Here is a 20,016-nt window from a genome sequence, read left to right as displayed (position 1 = left end):
GGTCTGGGGCTGAGGAGCGGCTCCTGAACTTGATTTCAGCCCGCAGCCGGGATTAAATATTAGTATATCACGGGAGCTGTCACCGGTTCATTTTTCTTCTTGTCGAGCCACTTACGTCTCTGCCCCGGTGTTAGGCCGGCAGTGACAGACGGGAGCGCCGAGAAGCCCCGGCCGGCAGCCAGCATCGCCCCCGCCGCGGCCGCGGAGAGGCTGCTCCGGAGGTGACAGTGTACTATAGGTGGATGCCCACTAGCTGTCCTTACTGCCTGCACACTGCATGGCTGGTGGTAATTAAGCCAGGCATGAAAAGTGAATTGCCGTGATCGCATGTTAGGGAAATAAGATGGGAAGTAACAAATAGCCTGGCTCGCAGGAATGCAGTTTGGGAAGGGGACGCGTGGAAAAGCCACTGTAGTGTTTTGGGGGTAAAGAAGAGCAAATAAACAGACGTAGGGTGCCTTCTCAGCTATGCCTTACAGGTCAGCGCACTGTATGTATATAGTGTAAGATAGCTTCATAATGTAAGAATGCAGTTTCCACAGCTTTTACTAACAGTGACAAGTTTTTCATGAAATAGATAAAAAGATGATAAGTTGAGTATTTTATGGTTGTGGGTTGTTTTTTTTTTGTGGGTTTTTTTTTTTTTTTTTGGTGGATGTTTCAACGCCCCCACCCCCCCAAAGCAGCTTTCTTGAATTTACCTTCTTACAGCTAATTTGAATGATTAGTTTAGATAAGCCTCTTAGAGTAGATGCATTTAAATGAAATCGGGGCACATGTCTTTTTGGCTCCGGTGCAAGATTCAAACTAATTTTTTTCTTCCTCTGACTCAATTAAAAGTCATCTCAAAACACTCTTAATATATTGTCTGAGTGCAGGGCTGGAGGCATGTGGGATTGAGTGGACACAGAGAAAGAATTAACATTCAGAAACATATCTGCTTCTCCATCTCAATTAATAAACAGAGTTTTGCATGTTATTAATATCCGTAATAACTGGGATTTAACTACATACTGTAACATGCATGTGCACATGTAAGCATAAGGACATACATGTAGGAGTTTCTGCAGTTCTTATGGATGAGGGTAGAGAGGATTCGAGCTAGAAATTGTCCGAACGTTTTGGGAGTGCGCAGATATCTGTCTGACCATCACTAGGTATGCTTTGATTTTAAGGCAGAGCTTGTTAAAGAATGCAATAACTTAAAGCCAGCTGCAGTCTTAGCTTTTTGCTCTTTCAGCAATAACAATAGCACTAATAATTACTAATAGTTAATAAGCTAACAGATGCAATAAATATATCTGCTCATTTTGACATATGTGTCAGCTTAATAATTTTAAATGAATCACTGCGTTCATAACGGGAAATCTCCTTCAACCTCTGATTAAAATGTAACATTGACTAAAGGATTATAGAGCGGACTTAATTTTACCGACTGTTTTAACAGTTGTCACAGCTGTTGGAAGAAGGAAAGGCAATTGAAACACTCAAAAAAAGCAGGGGGGGTAGGAAGGGGAGAGAACAGAAGTAGTTTGGTAAATTTAAACACGGTCTCTGAATGCCAAACATAGAAAATTGAGGAAATTTGTAACTCCAGAAAGCTTCTGTGCGCTGTGTATGTTTTGTGGCTCACTGTGTTTCATTCATTTGAGCATGTAGCTGCTTTCCCAGTTTCTCCATTTAAAAGTGTGCAATAATGTTTATATGTGAAACAAATTCATCTGTTCCTGTGCATAGATTTTCATTTTACAACAGAACGGATACAATACTCTGATGACAAGAAATAAAGGTTGCATAGAAGGGCTGTAACATTTAAAAAGTGGTCGTAGGTGTCACAGCATGTGAGTACTTCAGTGCAGTGATGGCTGGTGTACATATTTTATATTTTTCTAACCATTTTCATGTTGCAATGTGGGAATGATCTGTGGAGTCACCCTGTGAGTCTGGCCGGGTTGTGTTTGTGTATGGATGAATGTGAGTGTGTGTGTTACTTACATGTACATATATTTGTGTGTTTGTATGTGCACTAGGTGATTATGTGCTAAACATAAAAGAGTTTATGTCAGTTTCACTCTTTAAAATATTTTGGCATAGCCTCAAATTGCTGAAGAATTTTTTTAGAAGTGTCTTTCATTCGTAAAGGCAGGAAAGGGGCAGACTGAAGAACGCTTCTTTGTGATGTGGGAAGCAGCACTTGATTCCGCTCTACGGTTTCTCCAGGCTCTGAAGGTCTTTAACCTCGCCCGTTTGTCTTATTCGATAGCTTGGTCCAGTTGTTCCTGAGAAATAAAGCCCCAGGCTGGTGTTCTGGTGGGTGCCCCTTGTGTGGGGTGGCACTGAGCCCCTGCCTGGGCTCTCCCAGGGCTCTCCCCTTGGGCAGCAGGCAGGCCTTGGTCCCTTCTTCCTTACCTGTTTCCGGTCGTAGGACTTTGCTTTTTTGGTTCTGCTACACTGCTGGCAAGTTTTTGAATCCTGCAGGAAGTATAAAGGGTTTGTGCTGAAATGCCTACCTGGCAGATTTTCCTTTACTGGGGCTTACCCCTCTTTTAGTGATGGGTGCTCATTTTAATGTGTTTATGGTTGTGCTCTTTTATTTACTGAGCCTGGTGCGTTGCAGCGGTAATTAACCCATGTTATTAGCAAAGCCCTTGTGGATATCCATTAATTCTCTCGAATGGCTGATCATTTTTTCCATACTTTTTTCCCCAGTTTTTTCCTAAGATTCGCTGTCCTTTTTCTGACAGACCTTAAGCTTTAACATTTCCTACAAATTTCTTTTTAAACTGAGGCAGGTAGAAGGGCATCATCCCCATAGTTCCATAATAAAGAATAACTATTGTCTTAACAAACTGTTTTCAGAGATGCTAATGGGAAGCAAAACAAGTGTGAGAATCTGTAGGGAACAATTTATTTAATTATTATTTTTCAAAACACATGCTTAATGATAAGAAAAGAGATAAGAATTTTCTTAGCCCTTTTTTTTGTGTAGCTGCATTAGCTGTTGTGAATATTTTAATGTTCATATTTTAATCAGATTTCAACTTAGTTAATAGCACTTTGGGCATTTAAAAAATATTGAGCCAGCAGAAAAATACTTGTGCTTGCACTGCTGAGAAAAGATAAGGGCCACCTCATTAGCCAACTCTACTTTTGCAATTAATTTCAAATACATGGTGCTATTCATCAAATAGAGAAGGTAACTTGTCTATGATAATATTTAACAATACTTGAAGCCCACTTTGCTTAGAGTAGCTAAAAAGTATGATATGTCTATTCTCACAGATATGTCAGTCCCCATGCTATGCTGCTATTTCTGTATGTTACAAAGTTATGATAGAAAAATTGTGGTATAAAAGTATAATATATTCATGAATAAGTGACAAGATGATTCATTTTACAGAACTGTTTTTGAAGGACTGACCCTGGGCCTGCACGGAGGTTGCTTGCACCTCTGTGGAAGTATAAGTAGAAATTTTAAAAAATGCTTATTTAACCTTTCAAGGAAGTACATAAAATAATTACTTTTTTGCTTAGAATAAGTAAAATGTATAAGAGAAGTAGGAAAACAATATGAAATAAATTCTTGCTCCTATTGAAGCCTGAAGTAGCCTCTGTCTATAAAATAAGCTTTGCTATGAATTCTTTTTCACAGCAAATTCATGGAGGGAAGAAACAATAAAACGTTGATCTGTTACAAGTGCATATAAGCCTCATGCTACCGAGCTCTCTAGAGGAAATCTGTGATTATGCTGGGCCAGTTTGTTCAGTTTTTATCTCTTTTACATCCACTGGCCTTGTATTAAATTGTCATTGTCCTAAAGCACATGAGAGAGAAATGAATTGCATTTCTCAACATGCTCTGACAGTGAAATATTTAGCCTCTCTGTCTCCAATCATACTCATATGTATGTTTGATAGTGCAGGGATGACACCAGCAGTCGCTGCAGCTTGACACTCCACTTATTACCCGTTCTTTTACATTTCGTGTATCGTCTTTTAGGCTCGACTTAGGGACTCGTACGTGCACAGCCCTGTCTGTAGCAGCATGTACGTAATGGTTTTGTTTTGTATATTTGCATTTTGTGTGAAATCTTCTGCCTCTGCACAGCAAGTTTTGTGTTCAAACACGTTTATATCCATGCCTCTGTGTGTGTTCCAGGTGTATAGCGTATTCCTTATGCAGTTTTGGCAGTGTACATCTATTGTTGTGTGTTAGCCACAGACATATACACAGTAAGTATATATATATATATATATGCAGAGCTATATAACTTCCCTCTGTGCAGTTGCTTGTCAAAAAGCAGCTGCCTTTATGTGGTTTTATGTGGGTTTTTTCTTATCCATGAGAAAAGAGCTGGCCAGCAATGTAAAGTATTTACACCTCATTTTGTAGTAGGTTCTCCATGTAATCTAGCAGGTTTTGTATTGTACTCCCAGATTTGCTTTTAAAAGATGCTGTATGTTTTTATAAAATTTTTCTCTCACGAGTAAATGAGAAGTCTAATATTTATTCACATTTCTAAAAGTTTTGGCCATCAAACAGATTTATTTTTTCAGCCAAATATGTCCTTGGACACACAGTTATATTTACATCTAAAGAATATAATTATTTTTAGGGAGGTAAGCCTCCTGCATGTGGTTGTTGATATACACCATGATGTCCTCACACAAAAATATAAAATACATATGCGGTTTTAATGCTCCTTAGTCCTCTCTGGAAGTCCTATAGTTGTGGGGTTTTTGTTTTCTTCTTTTGTTATGGTTCTGTTGTCCAGAAGTAAAAATACTATTTTTTACTATTTTAACATTAAAGAAAAATGTTTAACTGAATTTGTATACTGCCATTTCAGATGGTACTGCTTAATTATTCTTTAAAGGACTTGGTATTGCTTTTTCAGTAGCACTTCGGAGAGTAGCTTCTATAGGATATTGCCTTTTGACTTCTGTGTCTTATGAAACAATTTATGTATTTTTGGTGTTACAAAAGCTTTAAATCTCTTGGGTTTGTTTACATAATGCTGGTAATGTTTTCCAATTAATTTGTATTTCCCTCAAATGAAGAAGAGGTTTTCTCTTTGCTGTTCCTTAAGATAACAGGTTTGCATCAAAGGGAATCTTATCTAATTTCCAATTATTTTCCTCTTTTAAGTAGCATAGCTTTTAAATCAGAACATCATTACCCATTTCTTCTAAAATTGAAATAAAATTCATTTTTTCACTTCAGCTTCTTATACTTCCTAGAAAAATGTCTATTAGCAGCCTAATGGAAGTTAGAGCAATAGAAATACTTTTACAGTGTAAAAGACAAGCATATGCTGTTTTTCTGTACCGCTGAATGTCTTATTCTTTCTATGGGGTACCGGCCTGAATTCTTATGACATCTAGGTGAAATTTTCTTACTTGGGTCAAAATTATTTACAAGGCAAGGCAAAACAAAAAAAACAGCCACAAAACTTAATATTTTGTGACGCTAATACAGAACCTTAAGTATGAAATTGGAGGCGGATCATCATGCACTGTGGTAAGTTAGTATCGTGGGGTGTGTGAAATAGAAGGCCTTTTCCTCAGTGTAATCAAGCCATTTATAATATCCTTGTACAGAATTGTGCACATTTATTTATATGATAGCCTGCTGCAATATGATTAGTTACCCCTATGCACACAAGAATAGTCGAAATATATCCTTTCGTCATACAATGAAAATTATATTCTCTTATCCTGAGTAAAAACTCTTTGCAGCTTTGAGCTACTGTTTTTATATGGGAGGGCAGATTCTCTTAAAGGGTTGTATTCTGAAACCAAACTTTAAGATACAGTGATTAGAGGTTTTTCAAGTTATTACTCTGTAGCTTCGTGTAGCTGTCTCTTAGCACTCTGTGTGTCTTCATGTTGCTGTAAGTGGAAAAAAAAACCCTGCACATCTCCTTTTCATCATTTTGATTGGAACTACATACCATATGTAATGTGTTTTGGCAGCACTTACCTAGCCAAAGAAAACAAATTAATATTAGCCATGCTGAGGGGTGTCAGAAGTATCACAGATGTGTCGATTTAGCTTTGCTCCATCACACACTCTTCCCTTAAACAACTGGTCAAGCTGTCGCAAAATGTAGTGCTGGCTACAGTGAGATTCTAATAGGTGTGATCAGAGATTGATGGCTTTGGCAAGTTAGAATGAGAAGATGATGTGGAGTTGCTGTTGCTTGTTTTGAATGGCCTTGGAAAAAAACCCTAACTCTAAACAAACAAAACAAGAAACAAAAATCTAAAACCGCTAAAAATCTAATTAATAAATTTAAAGCCAGCCATATGTGCCTATACACCCCCTGCCTCCCCAGAGCCAGCTAGATAGGAAACAATTTAAAGTTCTGTAGATGTAGAGATGCTGGTGAGTGAAATGAAAAAGTCATATCTAAAATGAGCTGCTACCTTGTTCCTAAGCATTTCTGAAATTCCTTCCCATATAGAGGTGCCAGGATGGGTGGGGAGGAGGTGACTTGTTTTAAGTCCGTTCTTACCTATGATATTGCTACTCTTTCCCCCTTCTCCTCTGTTTCTGGGTTTGCTTCTAGAGCTGTTTTTGGAAGAAACACTTTTTTCAATCTCACACATGAATATTTTTAAAGAAATAAAAAACAGGAACATCTAGTAAAGACAGTAGTTAACTAGAAACATGAAATTATACTCTTTTATGTATGCCTTGCAGAGTAATACTGGCAGTTTGTATAGTTTTCCATATATTGAAAATGTAAGAGAAAGAATCAAGCCGTTTTCTATATATTCTTTATTTACTTTATTTTTTTTTTCTATTTTTAAATTGACCCTAGGATTTGGTTCCTGTCTTTGTGAAGGATGAATGCCAGTGTCACTTTGTGTTTAAGTTGGTATTTTATTACTTATTAGGTGGACTGTGAGATACTCGATTGGCAAGTATTAATGCTAAAATAGTTTTCAGAGGGATTAATTTCAGCAAGTCTGTGAGGATTTCTCCTGCACAATTATTTTTTCACTTCTAAGGGGGAAAAAGGGGAAAAGCATCAAGTTAAAAAAAGGTGCTAAAACTCACCTGCCATCTAAAGTAGATTTAGAGTGCATTCCCAAAGCAAATGCTCATATATTGCTAGCAAAATTATCTTTGAAGAATGGTAAAATTCTTACATCAAAAAGTGCATTTTTATTTTTTCACCCCTTACCATGGTAGTTTAATGCCCTGTGAATGCAAGTTTTTCTCTACGGAATTATATTCACTTTGCCAGGGAATACTTTCACTGATGGGAATGTTCTCATAGCAGCCGCCACCATGGTGGGACAGATGAGATGTTCCCAAGTGGCCACGTCTGCCACCAGCTGCTCCCCTCAGCATTAAAGGGGTGACACTGGGGTTCCCTGTTGCCGAGTGACATCCAGGGACACCCCATCACTCTCCTGGCAGGAGCCGCTCGGGCCCAGTTGGTGCTGGGGAATATGAAGGGCGCAGAGCGGCCTCGGCAGGTGGCTGCCATCGGTGTGAGTGACACCTGTCCCATCAATCACGGGCCTGGTGTCACAGATGGAGAAACAACCATCGGCCGCATTAGCCGGCGCTGCACACTTGGCTTAATTCGGCTCATTGTTCTCCCACACATCTCCAGGATGGCTGTTCTGCACCGGGAGTCCGGGCAGAGGCGCGGGATGGGCTCAGGTGGTGGCACGGGGCTGCCTTTGCTGCTCCATCAGAGGTTCTGGGAGAGGCTGTCACTGTGAGGACGCGCTGGGAAGGAGCCTCCACGCAGGGGCTGGAGCTCCAGCTCCCAAGGAAGGCTGTAATTAATCAAAGAGCCGAAACTCAGGATTTCTCCTGGCGTTCCAGAAGTTTTCATTTAGCATTTAGCGAGCTGAGAGCACACTGCTAGGTTAAAGTTTAACTCTTCAAATGCTGTGCTCACCCTGAGGTGAGTACACTGTCACCCTGAGGAGAATGAAGGGGATCCTATGCCTATTTCCTGTGGCAGGTGAAATCTTCAAAGCCATGGATGGCTCATCTGAAGTAGTCGGTCTGCTATTATTCTTCAGGAGTTAGCGCTGCAAATTCAGTCTAAGACACTGAATGAAAAGGAGAGTTACCGAGAGGCTTGTTTGGGGGAGAGTGGGGGAAATTTTGTTTTGTTTTGTGGTGGTTCTTTGTGCCAGGTGAAAGCTGGATCATGAGAAATCACTGTCTTATTCCGGATAAAACCAGTACTTAAATGCCTTCAGACACTGTAACCATTTTCCTTTCTTTCACTTTTTCACGCTTTGCAAATCAGACGCAGTTCTTGGAGGACAGGAGAACAGAATAAACAAAAAAGCAAATAATTTTTTTTTTTCCACTGGTAAGGCCCGTGTCAGATCTGTTTTGAATGCATTTGAAACCTATTGCTTCCATGCTCCTTTCCAAGTAGTACCAGATAAATGCCTGTGAAATATTGAGATAGAAGTGATAATTCTTCACAAAATTTTTCTCATTTTTTTCCCTCCCTATGTCCTTTTTGCGTTAAGCATTATGGAGTGACTGTTTTTGTTGTAAGCTAATTCACTGCTGCTGGTTTAGTTATGACTAATGTCAAGCAGAAAACATGTGACGTGCCAGAAACAGGCTACAGTGTGCTGAAGACACAGCTTATGTTTGATTGTGTGTAAATACAGTTAGTTAGTTGGGTTTATCTGATAGCCTGGCAGAAAGAGAGAGGAGCAGTACAAACTGTTTTCAGTAACTGTGCTGTTCATACACCTGATAAGATTGAGAGTGCTTTTGAACTACTGATATGCTTTGAATAAGAAAAGAATAATCACATCCATTGGCACCGGCTTATCAGGAATGAAGTAAAATGCCAGCACTTTTACATTAGCAAAAGTAAATGTTTTAGACACTTTGGGCCTTTTTTCCATTTAAATTAAATAGCAGGGTGCTTTTGAGTGTGCTGTAATGAATGGAAGGATTTATTACCTTGACAAAATTACAGGTGAATGTGTTGAGAGGGGAGTCCTCGGCAACAATAACAGCTCTTTTGATAAGTGGCTACATCTATTCATGCTTTTGGTACAGAAATGCAGCAATTTTATCCTTTCTTGCTTTGTGAAGTGCAGTGGCTAACTTACAATATGCAGTTCTTCATAGTGTAACATACTTGTGCTGTTTATAATGTACTGGCAACACATTTAATATTTGACACGTAACATGGCTGCTCATAAAATCATGCTTGATCATTGAGTTGTGTGTCCGCTGCCTTCAGTTGCTGTGTGTTTTCATGTTTGAAAAAGAATGTATTTCAGAGTATTTGCTGGGAAGGCAAGGTATGATTCATCATTAACTTACCCCAGCAGGCACGAAGCATGCTCAGATGCACTATTATTTTCTCAAAGTTTGCTGATTTGTATTTTTGTACCCTTTTGGTTTTTTTTTGAATTCTAGATTCTTTTTCTTTCACATGCCTACAATTAATTCTGGGATATTCAGATTTGACGAATGATAGTGCAAGAGCATATTTGATTGATTTTGGATTATTATTGATTACTGTCAATGAGATCACTGTGACACTTTGAAATCAATGATATGTGATTAAACCAAAGCTCCACTGTTCTATACATTAGGTAGCAGTTGGGAATTTAGGAACCGAATGTTCACAAGCTATAAATTGAGACAATGTTCGGATTTAAATAGCCCTTTGTTTGGCATTTATTCACCAAAATATGTTTCTTAGGAAAGTTAGTTTTCCCGAGTGCAAGCTTTCAGTAAAAGAAAGGTCATTGATTTAAGGTTTATTAAATTTTAGCTAAAAACAACTGGCTCCATTTGGGTGTAAAATAATTTAAGTACTTACTGCAGGCAACCTTCATGCTTTAGAGCTGTTGCTCAAAGGTTTCATTCTTCTATGAAGATGTCAACTGTAAATATAAAAATGCATCACTGAAAATGTAATGGTTTAAAGATTCTAACTGAAATAAAAATTCCTGCCTGGGGAAAGCACTATAATCAAAATAAAGTAGTCTTAACTTTTTTTTTTTTCTCCTGCGGAGGCTGCACTTGAAAAGAGTGCTTCAAGGCAGCAGGTAGCAAGGTTGGTAGGGAATGCCAATTTTTATTTATTTATTTATATTCTCCCCCACAGATGATGATAGTCTATCTTTGGAATCAGCAATGCACTTCAGCCACTAATACAGGCGATCTTGTAAGCTGCTGCCACTGCCTCTGAAATGCAGAGGCATTTCAGTATCCTGGCATTTAAGTCAACTTTATAATCTGGCAAAAACCCTACTTGGCAATATTAAAATATAGCTTCTGAAGCACTTTTATTTCTGAAAGCTTTTTATGTCTTTTTGTATCTCTTTAGCATATATTAGATTTCTCAGGAGCAGTGGCCTGGATGTACACTTGATGGATGACGGGGGTGGGGATTCTTCCTCCCTGACCCCCCGCCTTCCCCCCTCCCCCCCATCCTAATTTTAAAAAAAGGTGTAATACTTGTGCATTAGGTAATGCTGGAAGAGGAATACTGCAGATGCAGCTGTTTGACAAAATTAATGTGGGGCTTTTGTACCATTGTTAGGTAAGTTAGGAGAGATTTTCCAAGGGAAGAAGGACAGTCTGCTGCAGAGGTCTTGCTTGCATCTGTTTGAAGAAATCTTTAGCTTCTACTGATAGTGGACTGTTCAAGACTAAATGGAAAGAATGCCATTCATTTCAGCAGGTTTTGGATCAGTCTCTATAATGGATTTAAAAAAAATGAATGATTTGGTAGTATTTTAAAATCAATCAATCAAGAAGTGGAGCCTGTGTCCAAGGACTCACTGCCAGGATGTGACATTTGCACCAGTATAGAGTTGCCTAAGGGAGTGTGACCAGGAAATACTAAGATTACCCCATAATATTTTCTGTGTGAGCTTAAAAGCAGTGTTGGCATTATGCCATATCTTCAGCCTTGGGCTGCCTAAAGAGGAGGTAGAAATCCTTCAAATGGAGATGGTAAGACAAAGTGAGACTGACCCCTTTTTTTTTTTTTTGGTTTTACATCTGAATTGCAAGAGAGGTTGAAATGCTGAATTTACATAAAGATTGATTTATCTTGGTTTGTTTCTGGTGATGAATTTTGGGATGTAAAGCTGCAATGTGGAATGCATATGTCTGCTTGATACATGTCACCTTTTTATATATATGCTGAAACACCCTGGTGTTCCTATGCAGAATTCAGAAATCACCAAGGGTCATTCAGCATGTCTTTGCCTATGGGATATAAAATAAATTTTAATGGATGGAGAATTACCTTGTCTGGCCTCCAACCAACATTTTATTTATGAAAAGGTTTGTGTAGTGTTTAAGAGATACAGGAACTTGGCTTTTGGACAGAAAGCATTTTTCTCTTTGTAGAAAGAAATAGGCCAAGGTGGCATAACAGGATAAAGGAGACAGTTTGCTCTCCAAACAATATCTCCAATATTGTTTATGTTTTTTGAGTTGTATAAAGAGTACCATGAAGTGGGTGTGAAAATACCATGTACTGCCCTCCATTTTAGAGACTTTTCTGGTGCAAAACTTTGTTGTAGATAACAGAGCCTTCATCTCAGTCTCTGAGTTGGTAAATATGCACATGATTTCTTGTCCGTGATCTCAATGCACCTTTTGCTTCCACGTGTTCACCAAACAAAAGATTTCTGTTTTCATTTTGCTTCTCTTGAGTTTCTTATTCTCCTTGGCTATAAATGCTTTGTAATTTCAGACCTCTTCCTTAATCCATTTTTGTCTTGGATAAAGCATTCCATTTTCTGTACAAAAGAAGTCATAGGTATGACTTTATGGCCTTTTTTCTTTTTTAACACTTGTGTGTAGATTAGTGTTGTGATTAAGAAACAAAACCTGATTTCTACAACAGTAACATCTTGAATTTCATGTGAAAATATGTTGAAGGAAGTTTTGGGGTTTTTTTTTTTTTTTGAATCTGCAAAAGCCTGTTCCTGTAAAGGTTCACAAAAGGATGCATTATCAGCATTCAGTACTTCTGTTAGAGCAAAGCCTATTATTTCATTAGGCACAAAGGAAAAGGTGAATTACACCTACACAGCATATATTTATAAAGGTTGTGTCCATGACATTTGTCTCTAAGATTTGCTGTCTGGAGAAGAACTCGTAGAAAAGCTAGGCATGAGGACTAAATGTAAGCTTGTGCACTTGAACACTGGTTTTAAATTTGAACAGTTGGGATCAGTGGAGTAAGGAAAAGGAAGCAGGAATGTCAGGTCTTTCTTGCCTTTTACAGTTTTTTCACAGCAGTTGGGTTTTTGTTTCTACATTAGTGATAAGTTTTTTGTTGGAGCTGGTGAGGATTGTCTGGGAGCGGCACAAACCACAACCCATCAGCAGGCTGCTAGTCAGCAGCAGGTGTGAACAACATAAAACAGGATAAATGCTGAACCAGAGTGTGCACTAAAAACAGAACCCCTGTCTTGGTTTTACAAGGGCAGTAAGATTAGAAGCACTCTTGTCGTGTTTACTAAACAGTGTTTAGTGGACTATGTAAATGGCTCTGTTCAGCTGCAAAGGAATAAGTACAAGAATTATTATGCTTTTGAGATTTTTAAAGACACTTTTTCCTCCTTTAGGAGTGCACCTCTGTTACTGTTAAAGGAAAGGGAGAGAGGTAAATGTCAAGGTGTTCAAAGTTAGTGCTTCAAAACTGAAGCGGAGGAATGGGAGGATGGAATGTCAGCCTGCACTGTTTAAACTTTCTTAGTCATTGACATAGAGGAGGAGGTATAGATTTTACTGTCTTTTGGAAATTACACCTTTGCAATTTAGGGTTTAATGTCTGCTTCTTTCTTCTGTACACCTTCCCTTTTAAAAGGCAGCTTTTCCATTCCTTTGTGTTTGCATATTTGGGAGCTGTTAAAACCATGTATTTATTATATCCATTACATTCAACATCAACATCTGCCTTCATTTATGCTCTGTATTATAAGTATTTTTCTCTTTCCCATTATTCTTGGAACAGATTTGAGAAGAGATTGGAATCTATCAAGCTGCATTTACACTATATACATAGTTTCATTTGAAAAATAAGACAACAAAAGACAAGCAAAACAAAAGAAAATTACCAAATCCAAATCCAAAAAACCCTCAGCAAAAAAACTCATAACAAAATTAAAAAATCTCCAGACTCTCAATTCCAAACCCCTCCAGAACCAAAACACTAACCCACAAAAACCACAACTCATTTTTCCTGAACTGGTAAGCATTTTTGTAAGTTTGCAAACTCAGCCTTAGGGAAAATCATCAGATCTGTTTGCAGAGCTCTGAGGAAAATCTGATCCTTTTGAAAATGAACTTCATGGTATTTATATCAAGTCCAGTTTAAGTACAATTATGTCTTCTTTCCTATGATGTACTTATGGGATTGAGATTGACAATTACTTTTCTCATAGAACAGAATAAAGTTTTCTTAATCATTCAGTCTCCTTTCATCACCTTAATTGCTTGCAAGTTGCTGGGTTACAGAGATATATTTACCCATGCGGGATTTTGTTGGGTTTTTTTGGGGTTGTTTTTTTGTTGGTGGTATTTTTTGGGTTTTTTTTGTTTGCTTTGGTTGTTTTTATTCTGAAATGCTTTTATGAACCATAGCTGCTCTTGTAGGGTCCAGATCATGTCTTCACATACACCTCTGCAACTCGGCTCCTTTTGCTTCAGGACATCCCTGTACACCCCTTTAGAGAGGTACAGGTCTGATTTTTGAGAGGAAACGTTGGGATAGGATGAGAGCTTTGCTTGTGCATGTTGAACACAAGGCAATGGCAAGCATTACCCAAGCAGGAGTTTTGCATTCAGAGCTTAAATCTGAAGAGAATTGAGTAGGTTTGTTTGAGAGCAGAAAATAGCCAAGAATTAATCTATTTTCTAAAATACCTGAAGTAGTTGCTTTACCTTATTAATTAGTGGATTTAAATTCATCATTAAAACCAATTGCTTTAATACCTACTCCATGAAAATATACTGAAAACCTTATGAAAAAAAAGATTTCATTCTTTCTTATTGCATTTCCCTCACACACAGAGTTAAGTACACAGTTTCAGTGCTGAGAATATACATGATTATTTCAACAATGAGTTTTGATAATGAAAATAGAAGGCTTGGGAAATCCTAATTTTCCAATGTATTAATTCATTATCAGTAGTGAAACAAGCTTACCAACATAATATACATTTTGAATCCAAGTGTGGTTCTGGGATTGCTGCTCCAGTAATGTGCGTGTTACTGTTGTGGCAACCTGCTGGTGGCTCAGAGGTTTATTTTTAAGGAGGGTGTTCCTGCATGTTCAGAGTTCTGTTCATCTGTTGTTGTAGAGAAAACAGCTTATATCATTGGGTTGAAATCATGACTTGTGTGATAGCATTTGTAAAGTGCACTGCTTTTACTGGCTCTCTGTGATGTTGTAAACTGGTTACTATAGCTCAAAATGCTTTTCTGTACTAGTAGTGCATAGTTCACCATTTCCAGAATTTGCTGGTCCCAAAATCTGTTGCATAGGTTTATGAGTTTGCATGTATGATCCCTAGGGTTTTTTATCTTTTAATTTTTTTTTCTGCTGTCCCTTTTTTTTTCCTTTTTTTTTTCTCAGAGGTGGTAATATAAAACCTTGAAGTTCTGGATTTTCAGTTAGGACGTATAAGCATACAGAAGTTGTGCTGCTTATCCAAAGTTTATCCTAAGTGCTTAACCTCTTTGGCCTTAGAATCAGTCTGGGTATCCCATGAAAGCAGTCTGTCCCTTGAGGTTTTCTGTAATTCCTGGCTTCTGCCAGGTCAGAAATAAATAATAATAGACTTTTCATAGTGCTGCTATGTCTTCTCCCTGGACCAGATGAAACTAGATGCTGTATTATTATGTTTATTATTATTTGAGTCCCTAATGAGTGTGTTTAAATCCCTGAAGAGATAAGTTCTTGTTTGTTTCAGGTTTCCTTTGCCAGTTTGGACCAGTTCTCATTTACCCATGCAGGTTTATTTACAGTCAGTTTCTTTTTCCAGTTATACCAGCAGGCTCAGGGGAAGCAGAATATCACACAGGACATGTCTCAACTTAAACTTTTTCTTTTGCCTTCAACATCATGGAATTGCTTATTCTGATTAAAAGAAAAAAAAAACCAACAAATAAAACCCCACCAAAATGATTTTTTGACTCAGTAGTTGAGTGTAATTGCAATTCCATACAATGCACCTGGCTAATACTTAATATCTATGTTAAGGAAATGTAGAGGCCCCTGTCATGCTACTGTGTTGGGTGTACAGTGTGTAAATACGTAGGTAATTCCTATTCAAGGACTTTGCTGACTATAAATAAAAGAAATTCATGAAAGCTGCAGAAAGGGCATGACATACTTTTCTAACGTGGCAAGTACACCTCTACTCTGAATGTGTGCATATGTAGTTGCATAAAATCTCTGTGTGTGATGTTGTATCTTCAATTTAAGCATACCAAGAAAGGCTAACAAGGAAGTATGGGCTGTTTTATTGTAGATCAGCAGAAATCTCCTGGGTGTTTGAGGGAGAGATGGGTGGTTTCATCTATGTCAGCTCAGGGAAGGTGAAGTTAATGAGGAGGAGGTAGAGGGAAAAGCGCTGTGGAAGGAAGACAGACCAAGGAAGAGCACAGGCTGCTGGTGTTTACATAGCACAAGGGGTGGGTAAAGAGGTTGGAGAGACAAATCTGGATAGTACAGGATTGCACAGAGCATCTGACTGACTGCTTACATTTAATGCTTTTTTTGCAATATGGTTTTTTAAAATGGTCCTTTTAATATGCTGTATTAGTTGCCTGCTGACTTAAAAAAGAAAATGAAATTAATTGCTTCTGCTTATTTGGACAGCATACATTTTGTATAAAAAGGGCAACTTCTGTGGTACAATGATACTGGTGCCAGTCAAACTCTGCCAGATGTGTCACCAGATTTCTTTCTTTTTAATTTATATTCTTGCTTAAAGCATGTATTATAATTTTGGGTGTTTTCTTCGGTATGTTTTGCCCAGTGTTCCATAGAGGAAAGCATCAAGTGAAATTGTTAAGTTTGCAGTCAAAGACAGACTTCCTGCCTCAGGTTTTGTTTGCATTTTCCCTAGCATTGTCAAATATTTTTAATAAACTTAGTAGTTCTATATATTTCTTAAGATAGGTTGAAGACATTCCGTCAAGAAACATGATAGAAACTGAGGCTTTTCACTGTAGATATACTAGGTATTAAGACTTCATCTAAAAACTGTGACCATGTACTAGAAAATATATAGATTTATATATAAAAAAATGAGACCAGTTACATGTGAAATAGTAGATGTATTTGGAAACAGAAGGAGACTCAAAATTTGTTGTGAAGTTGGGAGTTTAAGATCTTGTTAAGATTTCAGGCCTGTTTTGTTTTATATAGAGCACTCAGGGGCTTGCTGGAGAACAGAGATAGACTTTTCTCCTTTAAGGGGAGAGAGAAGGGAAATGTGCCTTACACACTCTTAAGTAAATTACATTTTGGTTAAGAAAGCAAGTAAGCATCTGGTCATTTATTTAACTAGTTCCCACAGTATTGTATGTAAAGGGTTTTTTCCCTGAGCGTGCTGCTTTCTGCTGCACTGATGATAATGTACCTGGAAGGGAGAGGCAGCGCAGGCTGAGGCAGGCAGCGTCAGACAGGGCGGGCTGCCATCTGTCCCACCTGCTGCATTCGTGTGTCCATCTGCTTCCTGCAATAGCTCATTGCGGGCTCCAGCACGGCAACATTCAGCCTGAAAGGGAGGCAGCGTGAATTATTTAGGTAGCTAGTGTAAATAAAGAGAGGGGGAGAGCAGCAAAGGAGGGGAGTTGTGAGGGGGAGAAAGCGCTCTCTTACTCCTAGATGCTTTGGAATGTGTTAATGCATGAGAGCATTTGATTTGCATATAGATTTAGATGTATAGATCATTGTGAAGATTACAAGCCAATGAGTTTTATCTAGATTTAGATAGCTCTCAGCCCGGTTTGCACATAAAATATAGCCAGTTTCAGGAGGAGAATCTTTGGGGACTTTAAACCTAAGTGAAGCTGATGAAATGTAATGCTTTTAGGTATTAATTTAGCAGAAATAAAATATTTCCTTTAAGGGCTTTCTGTGCCCTTTGTTAACCAAGAATTTATAACTGCTTTGCATAGTCAGTGCTTTATACACACTGTGTGGTTTTGATTTGGTTATAGTTACATTTGTAGTCATCTGTACTTTATTCTAAGAGGAAAAGCAGTTGACAAATGCTTTTCCTTTTTCTTATTCTCTCATGTTTATCAGGTGAAGATTAAATCCGGTCATCAAACAAATAATTTTCCAGCTGTCAGTGTATATATATTGTTACTCAGACAAATATATATCTGCTTTTCTGCCTACATAAATATACATAGAACACTTAAATATTTGAAAATATTTTAAATGGAAATTAAAAGTAAGGAATTATGTAAGAAAGCATAATTTTATAGTCAGAGCGGCCTTAAAAAATAAATAGGTTTATTTTCAAGTTGCTTGCTTGAATTTCAAAATGACCACCAGAAGATGTAGACTATGGTGGATAATTTATTTCTTAAATTGAATTATCTTTATAAAAGAAAAATCATTAGTGCATTGAGCATAAAAGTTCATCTCCATCCTTCTGGTCTAAGCATTTTAATGATAGTCATGCCATGTCAGATTTTTTTTTTTTTTATGTGTGAAACATTAGTCCAGTGCTGTGTTTAAAAAAAAAAGATTTGGCTTCCTACTTCAGTGTGTTTCCTGATGTCAGATTCTTCTTGCTTTCAAATTTTAAATGTCACACTTCCCTGGGCTAAAGAACAAAACCAGGATCATCTTACGAGGAATCCTTGAAATTGTGGGAGGGTTTTGTGTCATTGTTTTGCCTGGGTTTAGATCTGCAGAAGAAAGGGACACGGCATCTTGAAATCCCAGCAGCCTGGCTACTTCTCTAAGATTTGCATGAAATTCAGCTGCAGCCTTCAAAGGGATTTGAGTGGATTGGATTCTTTAAGGTTAGTCCATGTCAAACCTATTAAGTTCAATTCACATGCAAAACCCTTTTTACGTTTTTTTTTTAAGCCAATAAGGCTCTAACTACTATTAAGGAGACATGGTGTACTCGCAGTAGAGCGTCCATGGTAATGGATCACCCTACTGGCACGTGTAACTAACCAGTAATCCACTTTGTCATCTTCCAAATTAAAAGATCCGGTGTCCTGTATCTTCCTCAGATTGAAGAGGTGTTGTTTGCAAAAGTGGACATCCTGGAGATGGTTTTAAAGTATCTGAGTCAGTTTGCATATCCATCTTAGATCTAAAATGTGACTTCCTTCCCCCTGCCATTAAATGAAGATTCATTTAGCCTTTGAAAGCAACATCAACTATGATTCTTAACTTTCTAGGTCTTTGAGTTCTTACTCTTTCTGTAGAGTTATTCCACTGTTAAATAATTTTAGGAGTACAGTATATGTGCTGTGGTGAAGGGAGAAAAAATTATGGAAATACTTTATGGCGTATAAAAGGATTAGTGGCTACTTCAGAACTGCAAGGACACAATTTTAAAAAGAACAGGTAAATTTTAAATTTGAAAGCCAATTAAAGAAATTCTGTATATCTCATGGACATTTAGGCTGAAGCATCTAAATGCCTTGCCCACCAGCCAGCTGTGAAAGAAGTACCAAATGAACACGCTGCCTCAGTTAGATATTACCAGAATAAATGGATGTTTGTAGGAATTTTGGTTAAATAAGCAGCACCCAGCATTCTCTGAGGTTCCCTCTCATCCTGGAGCTTTCTACCCTCTGTGAGGTCTGTGAGATTTGCCCTTCATTCTGCAAATGGCTGTGTGTTGTTATGCTTTGGTTTGAACAAAGCAGTTTTTCTAAAATGCTGGCCAGATTCTGTGACCAGGTGAGCTGAATCTTGAAATCAATTGTGTCTTTACAGCATGGAGTCAAATTCATTTGCTTCCACAGTGCCTGCACTGCCAGCTGGATTGTCAGTGATCTGGCAGGATGCTGGATTCAAAGTCCTGATAACCACTCTGCCTGAATTTTTTTCTGTTTAAAAGGTTTAAGTGAGGGGAAAGTAGTGTCTTCTCCCTGTACTTTCTCTTGGCACAGTTTGAATGTCACATTGCGTGCTCAAAGAAAGCACTGCTTTCAGTTTAGAGCAAAATTAGCTGATTGTATGTACTGGTTGAGAACAGGATATATTCCATTGACTTAGGGTTCCTGGTGCTCCAAGCCTTTTAAAAATATAGTTCTGTTAAACACTGCAAATAAACATTTTTTCCTGTTCTATATTTCAAGTTTAGAATGTGGGGTTTTTTTCTATCAGAAGGTGAAGAAGGTGCTTCTTAATGAAACAATAACTTTTGGGACTATATGCTGAAAAGCTTGCATGCCCAAGTCACTTGATATAGGCAGTACATTTCCTGTCATGGTACTTGAAGGAAGGGGTTAAAGGATAATAAACTCTTTCCAGCAGGCCAGGTTCACTTGCATCTTGTGAAACAAATATTTAGATTTTTCCAGTTTAGAAAAGAATAAAATTTAACAAGTACTATAATTAATTGTCTTGTGTTGGCTTTTTTCCCCCCCATTTTTGCTGGGTTTTGTTTGCTTGGAGTTTTCATCTGTTTGAAGACCTGAAGTTGTTCTGACCTATGTTCAGAATTCTTTCTTGTGTTTCATCACCTTTGAGAGTAATTTTTTAAAAAAGTACCTAAACCAGGAATGTTTCAGCAGGTAAAAGATTACATACAAGATAGGGAATTCTGTATTTGCCTGTATGTTCATAATTTTTCCTCTAAACATTCTTTACTGACAGCTCACAAGTCATTCAGAGTTGTATAGAGCTTGCATCTTTTAATATTGAGGCCTTGTAGTACTAATATGCCTATTTACAGCATTATTAATTATGTAGCAATTCCTAGCATTTATGTTGCTATTTGATTGCATTCCAAAATGCTGCTGTTACCCTGCTT

General features: G+C 37.9%; 1 protein-coding gene across 12 annotated transcripts in view; it reads left to right on the top strand.

Annotated features, from left to right (window-relative positions):
• ESRRG (estrogen related receptor gamma) overlaps positions 1-20,016 on the top strand; it is a 392,291-nt gene that overhangs the window by 233,492 nt on the left and 138,783 nt on the right. The gene's annotated exons all lie outside the window — the stretch shown is intronic.

Source organism: Agelaius phoeniceus, chromosome 3 (genome assembly GCF_051311805.1).
Source record: "Agelaius phoeniceus isolate bAgePho1 chromosome 3, bAgePho1.hap1, whole genome shotgun sequence".
Lineage (NCBI taxonomy): Eukaryota > Metazoa > Chordata > Aves > Passeriformes > Icteridae > Agelaius > Agelaius phoeniceus.
The sequence above is the reverse complement of the archived record's forward strand: the minus strand, read 5'-3'. Positions and strand labels throughout refer to the sequence as shown.